Consider the following 7,271-nt stretch of genomic DNA (forward strand, 5'->3'; position numbering starts at 1 on the left):
AAATAAATGATAAAGATAAATAACTGATAAAGATATCTTTTTAAAGAGGTGGATGACTTCATTTTTCTAGAGACTATGCCTTGTATTTGCCACTTTAGAATCTGCAAGTCTGAAACCCACTGATCTTTCAGTTATCAGTTACTGTGTAATAAATACACACCCCCAACTTAATCAGGAGTGATTGTGTTGATCTCACATGTCCTCATGTGTGTGGATATTCAGCTATCAAGTGTGTTGGTCTAGCAAGCTCTAGAAGATTCCACTCACAAGACGGGATTCCCTAAACGCTAAACCCTTTTTCCTAGGTTCATCTTCCAACCATTTCAGTAATCCATCTAGCTTGAGAGTCTGTCTTTTTTTTGTTTTTGTTTTTATGTAGTGGCTGCCCTCTAAGAGGTTAAAAATGTGAGCTAAATCTGGAACTCACACTTTTGTCTCATTCTGTTGGTCAAAGTCAATCATAAGGATGATCTTGATTCAGTGGAGAAAAAATAGACTCCATCTCTTTATGGGAGTTGTGGCTAAGTCATATTATCAAAAGTCACACGATACAGGATGGATTCTTGCAGCATCTGCCTACCACAACTATATTTAGTCCTTTGCCCTTGTGGGACAAGAGACCATTCCTGCTGGGAAAACCATAGACACAAGTAGTTCATACTCTCAAAGAGAGGCATCGCCTCCTTAAATACCCAGAGAGACACCACCAGTAACACTTCATGAAGTAAAACAGTGGTCAGCACTTCTTTGTCTTAGTTATAAACTGTGGGTGCACCTTCCATATGCCAGGAAGAGAACAGCCAGTGTTTCAGTGATGGGCAAGGGGGTTAAAGAAAAAGCAGTCACTTAGCAGCCTGGTGTAGCGTTTACTCTCTGCCCAAAATAATACTGCTTAGTCCTCAGTAAAGGGAAAACGACCATCACTGTCTGTACAATTCAGACAAGACTGAATTCTTGGTGACATGAAAGTTGTATCTTAAATATATAAATGTGTCGATATTTCCATTCATACTCAGTCTGGGGCTGTGAATCATGTGTAATTGAGGATTGAAATATACAATGCATTTTTTTCCTTTTGGCAGTTCATGAGTTTACTGCCAATTGTCTTTTTCTTTTCTTTCTTTTTTTTGTTTTTGTTTTTTGTTTTTTTGTTTTGTTTTGTTTTGTTTTTTGTTTTGTTTTTCAAGACAGGGTTTCTCTGTATAGCCCTGGCTGCCCTGAAACTCACTCTGTAGACCAGGTTGGCCTTGAACTCAGAAATCCTCCTGCCTCTGCCTCCCAAGTGCTGGGATTAAAGGCGTGCGCCACTACCGCCCAGCCCAACTGTCCCTTTTTGAAGGTCTCTGCTGCAGAGTTGGAGCTAGATTCTTGGTCTGAGATTAGAACTCTCTGATAGCTGGTTTTGGAATCTCTAGCCATTACTCGTGTCATGTGCTTAGCCAGGAGCAGGGTTACCAGTCTAACAAGCGTCCACGCCCATTATGAAACATTCCTCAGACTCTGCATCCTTTTGCCGCCCCCCCCTCTGATTGTAAGAACCTGAGCTTCTCACTTGTAGGTGATAAGCCACTCTGCTGAATCATCCTCAGTGGGATGGAGCTGGACCTTCACCCAATGACGCTATGCTGGAGCCCATGTGCCCAGCCAGAGGTCAAGTTACCTGGGTTTTGCTGTTCTACTGCATATCGACTTTCTGTATGTCAACCAGATAACAAGTAACCCCCCTAAATAGCATATATCACTACTTGCAAACATTTAGGAGGATCAAAGACTTAGATACTATTCCCCCTAGAAGATGCCAATGCTCTGCATGTAATCACCATCATTGACAGATTTTGCCAATCATTAACTTAGTTGGCAGAATGTAATAGAGCACTGATAGACTGGAAGCTGAGCTGAAGGGGGGACTAAGCCCTAATCACTTTGTAGCTTTGGATGTTATTTCAAAACAAAAGGGTTAAGCAATATGCTTCCTGAGATGCCTTCCTCCTCTAGCATTCCACAGATTCATTTCTTTTTTTTTCTTTTCTTTTTTCTTTTTCTTTTTCTTTTTTTCTTTTTTCTTTTTTGCAGAGAACTTCTTATTCATCAGCCAGAATTAATGATATTCATCTGCAAGGGCTGCTGTGACAAAGCACTCCAAGCTAGGTGACTTAAACAGCAAAGATGTATTGTCTCACAGTTCTAGGGGCTGGAAGCACAAGGTCAGAGTGTTGGCCAGCTGGGTCTTTCTCTGGTCTGGAAGCTTTGCCGGAAGAGTCTGTTCCTGGCTTCTCTCCTTGGCTGTAGATGGCTGTCTTCACATGCTGTTCTTCTTCTGTGCATGTCTGTCTCCAATTTCGGTTTTTTATAAGGACATGAGCATTTATCTCCGAAGAAGTCCTTGTTCTGAAATACTGAGAGTTCAGACTTTAACAGATGTATATTAGTGGGGACAAAATGAAACCCCGAAGCTAGACATGCTGATGCACACGGGCAACCTCAGCACCAAAGGTGAAAGAAAGCAGAAGGATCAGGACTTCAAAGTTATCCTCGGCCACATAGTGAGTTTGAGGCTAACCTGGGCTACATAAGGCTTTGTCTACAACAACAAAGCATAATTCAACTAATAATAAAACTATTGAATATAAGCAGAGAATAAAGACTGATGGCTTGACTAACTGTGATCCTGGTGCCAGAGGCATGGTAGACTAGTAAGTAGGTATAGATGGCTGAATTTATGTTGTGGACTAATGCCCTAAGCCTACTCAGATAGTGATTTTGGTCTCCGCATTTGGATCTGTGAGTCGGCAGTTCAGAATCTCTCAGAACCTAAGATTCTCAGCATTGCCCCCCAGCTCTATGCCCTTTCATCTGTTTTTATAACTAAGTGTGAAAACTTCTCGAACAATAGTCCTATGACTATCTGACCAATTATTGTTCAAAGGAGCCTCTGAAGTACGATATAGACCATTATTCAATTCAATGACCCTATGGAGCTTTGACTGGGTTTGGACATCAGAGGATATAATTATGAATGAAAGATGATTTCTGTGCTGGCATAGGGCTCCTAATTATATAATGTTATTTCTGTAGTAAAAAAAAAAAAAAAGAGTACATTAGATTTTGATGACAAGCTCACATTTAGCTTCAGTAAAAAACACAATTGATGTGCACAGGAACATATTGGAGATGGAATCCAGTATTGAAGAGCCTGACAGAAGTTTAGAGTTTCCAGCAAAAGTACACATCTCTTATCACAGGTCTCTTTTAGAGCCTCTTCTAGCCTGCAAATCCACTAGGTGGAGCAAAGGACCAGGAATCGCTGCCCAAGAGCATCCACAAGCAAACCAACTCTAGGTTTGCTCCTTTCCTCTAGGTCTCGACCAACGCAAGCAGGAAACTGAGTCCCTGAACTGCTTGAGATCAGATGTTTCCTAGACACTAACATAGACAGCAGTAGCCCAAGGAATAGAGAAGCACAAATTTGCTGAGCAGGCCACAGTATTGAGTATACAAAGGGCACACCCATCTGGGACTAGTTCCCCCTCCCTGCCCCCCCCCCCCAAAGCTTGGCTCTTATTACACATTTCCTTTCTGTTTTCCATTGGTGACAGATGGAATTTAGGGGCAGAGCTCTTACCAAACTCCTATAGCCAAGAGATCCTATGCTTAGATCATTCGCCCCCTTTTCTCTGCCTGCTCCAGCCATTCCTGAGCACAAGTCGCAGCCCGGTTTCCATTTAAATATGTTTTCTTTGATTCCAGGCCCTTGGATTCTAACACTTCCTTCCTTGGGTTGCAGTCTTGCGCTCTTTTCTGTGCTTAGGGGTTGGTTAGCTGGACAGAGGCCAGAGACTCGGTTGAGTCTATGTGAAGACTGTTGGTGTTCCAAGGGAGACTACCCGTGTTTCTCCCCCACTCCCGTCAACGACCTCTGGTGGCCCCTGCATTCAAACTGCAGATGTTAACTGTCTCCTGTCTCGGTCCAAATCTGCTACCAACATTCCATAACACAGGAGTCCAAACGGTTACAGAGGGGAATTTGGTGAAAGGGGGAGTTCTCAAGTTAAAATAACTCTTCTTTCATGGTCTGTCTCTGTTGTGGAAATATTTATTGAACTATTAGTTACCTTGCTCTTTAAGCAGGTTAGGCAAGTCTTTAGTAATTTATCACCTTAATGTGTTTTTTTTTTCTTTTTACAGAATGATCATGCATCTTTGGACAAAATCTGAACTCACTGAAGGGGTGTGTATATTATCTATGGCTTTGAAATCAACATTTCCCAAAAAGGTAATGAAATTTTTCACTGCTGAGGGTGATGTTGCATGCTTTAATCCCAGCACTCAGAGGCAGGAAGATCTCTGTAAGTTTTAGGCTAGCCTGGTCTACACACTGAGCTCTAGGTCAATTAGGGGTCCATAATGGGACCCCTAATAAAGGAAGAAGAGGTTGATTTTCATCTAGGGTGGAGTAATGACCCGTAGGACTTCTTCCTGGCTTTGATGTCATGAAAACTTTAGGACTAGATACTAAAATTCAAACTTACTTTGCAGTGAGAGATCAAATCTTTTGGGTTCAGACTCTGTCTTAAAGAACCTGACCAAAGGTTGAACGCAAGTAAACTAACAGGCTGGTTCCTAGCACTAGTTTCCAGGTTACCCCCACAACAAAACCTGCATCTTAGCACCAGTTTCTAGGTTATTCCCCAACAAATCTGCACCTCCAGTTTACAAGCCTACCCCTGGTGCTTCACTTCCTAGCAACCACCAATCAAGAAGAAAGCAGAAGCTAGGTTTATGGTTTGGCTCCCAGCACCAGCCAATTATGTTAAAGGCCATAATGCCCCCCCCCCCCCCCAATCAGATGTGTACCAGGCTAGAAACCTCCTTCTTGCCTCTATAAATGCTTGAATGAAACTAGGCTCAGGGCTCCACCAAGGGTTGGTGGGAACCGTAAGCTCGAGCTTCAATAGAGAGACCCTAATGTGATTGCATTGGAGTCAGCAATGTGGTGATCTTTTGGGTTCATGAACGTTTCCTGGCACAATAGTAGCTAAGGTTGGCCTTGAACTTCAGGACTGAACTAAGGATTATCTTGACTCCATTGCCCTTATAAATAATATAGCAATGGATATTTTTCTACTATGTCTTTAAACATACTTGGAATATTAGTGGGATAAGTCCCAGAAGTGTAATTACTAAAATAATTTTTTGTTTATTTTGTTAATTTTTTTGTTTGTGTTTGTTTGTTTTCCTTCAAGACAGGGTTTCTCTGTGTAACCATGGCTGTCCTGGAGCTTGCTGTGTAGACCAGGGTGATCGTGAACTCAGAGATCCACTAGCCTTTGCCTCCCAAATGTTGGGAATAAAGATGCACCATCATGGCCTCACTTTCCCCCCTCATTATCTACTGCCCTACTACTGGCAGGAGAGCTGGCTCTGCCCTTTTCAGTCTGTGGCATTGGGTGAGCTAGCTGGGGCAGTGCTGGGAGAACTTGCCCTGGTGGTGGGGGTGCTGGAGAGCTGATCGGCTGAATGATTCAACAACCACCCAGGCCCAGATCCAGGGCTTTGTGTTGGCCCACCTCAACATATACAGCATCTATGAACTGCTGAAGCACATGGAAGGGGTAAGCCTGCAGCTTTGGATCATGAGGACTGGACAGAACGTGATAGCTGAGAGGTATCTCAGTGAGGATCCAGTATAGACACAGAGCAGCAGGATTCAGAGGCCTCAAAACAGACCAGTGATTCACGTCAATCAACATTTACAAGTAAAGATGTGTGGATAAAAGGGTAAACTGTGTGATACACTATGACACACTACAGCTTCCATGATGAGATTATTATTATTATTTTTAATTTTATCTTATTTTCTTTTCTTTTGAGGGGGGAGGTTGCAAGGGACAAGGAGATGAGTAGGATTGGGGGTGAACGATGTGAAATTCACAAAAAAATTTTAAAAAAGTTGTTTTTTTTTTTTTTAAAAAAAAAATGTGCCACCACCATCCAGCTCAAAAAACTTTTTGCACTATAAAATTTGATAGATGCTATCAAATTGCCCTTCCTATAGCAAAGTAACCTCCACTATCTTTATGTAAAAATACCAACAGAGGGTTCACTTACTTTTAAAATTGTCAATCAGCCCGGCAGTGGTGGCCCACACCTTTAATTCCAGCACTAGGGAGAGAGAGGCAAGTAGATCTTCAGGTGAGGCCAGCCTAGTCTACAGAGTGAGTTCCAAGACAGCCAGGGCTATCCAGAGAAACTCTGCCTCAAAAAAAAAAAAAAAAAAAAAAAAAAAAAAAAAGAGTAAAAGGAGGAGGAGGAATAAAGAGAGGGGGAAGAAGAAGAGGAGGAGAAGGGAGAAGAAGAAGAGGAGAAGAAGGAAGAAGAGCAGGAGGAGGAAGAAAGCAAGAAAATTATTGTCAATCTACTAAGTATCCTCTTGTGATTCTTTATTTGCATGTATCATATCTTTATATTTTAAAATCCCATTTGTGCTTCCTTTTTAAGATGAAGTGAAAGTAATCTACCTGCCAGTTATATGACGATCCTTTCAGTCTCACCACCAGGAGAAATGTCTGCCAACACGAGTGGCTGGGGAGATCCATGGTGTGATGTACTCTGAATTCCTTGAGGTTATCCCTCAGTCCTACACCAGGGAGTCATCAGGAGAAGAGCATCATTTTCTTTAACACAGTCAGTAATGGAGGGTCCCCAGGGAGCAAAGGCTGAAAATAAGATGCTTCCATAGACACATCCCTAGATGTCATCATTATTTTGGAGAATCCAAGATTAAAAAAAAAAAAAAAAAAGCTCGGATAAAGCTCCCCACACCCCACCGGAAATACTCTGCAAAACCTTTCAGAGATGAAAGAAGCAGAAATCTAATTTTACAAAATGTCTGCATAATTTTTAAATGATGGTTTTGTGCTGTGACGCCCACTACAGTTTTTCTGAGAAAGAGAAAAAATAGTGACATCATAGAGGATTGGTCAGCTATCATCCCTGTCTAAAGGGCCCCTGGGAAGCCATCAGCTTGGTTCTCTGGGCTACTACTTCAAAGGGGAGTGACTCTAAAGATCGACACAGCAGAGCTAACAATAAAGAAGCAGAGGGGAGCAGAACTGCTGAGGAAGAGCAGCTCTGCCTGACACACACTGCTTCTCTTCCGGAAAGGAAACACCATTGACCAAGGAAGGCAGATCCTCATTTAGGAGCAGACTCTTCAGTTTGAAAATTAAACCAGGATGATTAGGATGCCCTACCTAACACCTCAAGTTCTA

At 42.3% G+C, this 7,271-nt stretch overlaps 1 protein-coding gene across 2 annotated transcripts in view; it reads left to right on the forward strand.

The window, feature by feature from the left end:
* Fam72a (family with sequence similarity 72 member A) overlaps positions 1-5,372 on the forward strand; it is a 24,083-nt gene extending 18,711 nt beyond the window's left edge. For both annotated transcript variants that reach the window (XR_004121984.1, XR_004121988.1), the window contains 2 exons: positions 4,186-4,273; positions 5,244-5,372. The gene's annotated coding sequence lies outside the window, so the exon portion shown is untranslated. The remainder of the gene's footprint in view (positions 1-4,185; positions 4,274-5,243) is intronic.
* Positions 5,373-7,271: the final 1,899 nt, after the last annotated feature.

This window comes from Mastomys coucha, unplaced genomic scaffold (genome assembly GCF_008632895.1).
Source record: "Mastomys coucha isolate ucsf_1 unplaced genomic scaffold, UCSF_Mcou_1 pScaffold1, whole genome shotgun sequence".
NCBI classification, from domain to species: domain Eukaryota; kingdom Metazoa; phylum Chordata; class Mammalia; order Rodentia; family Muridae; genus Mastomys; species Mastomys coucha.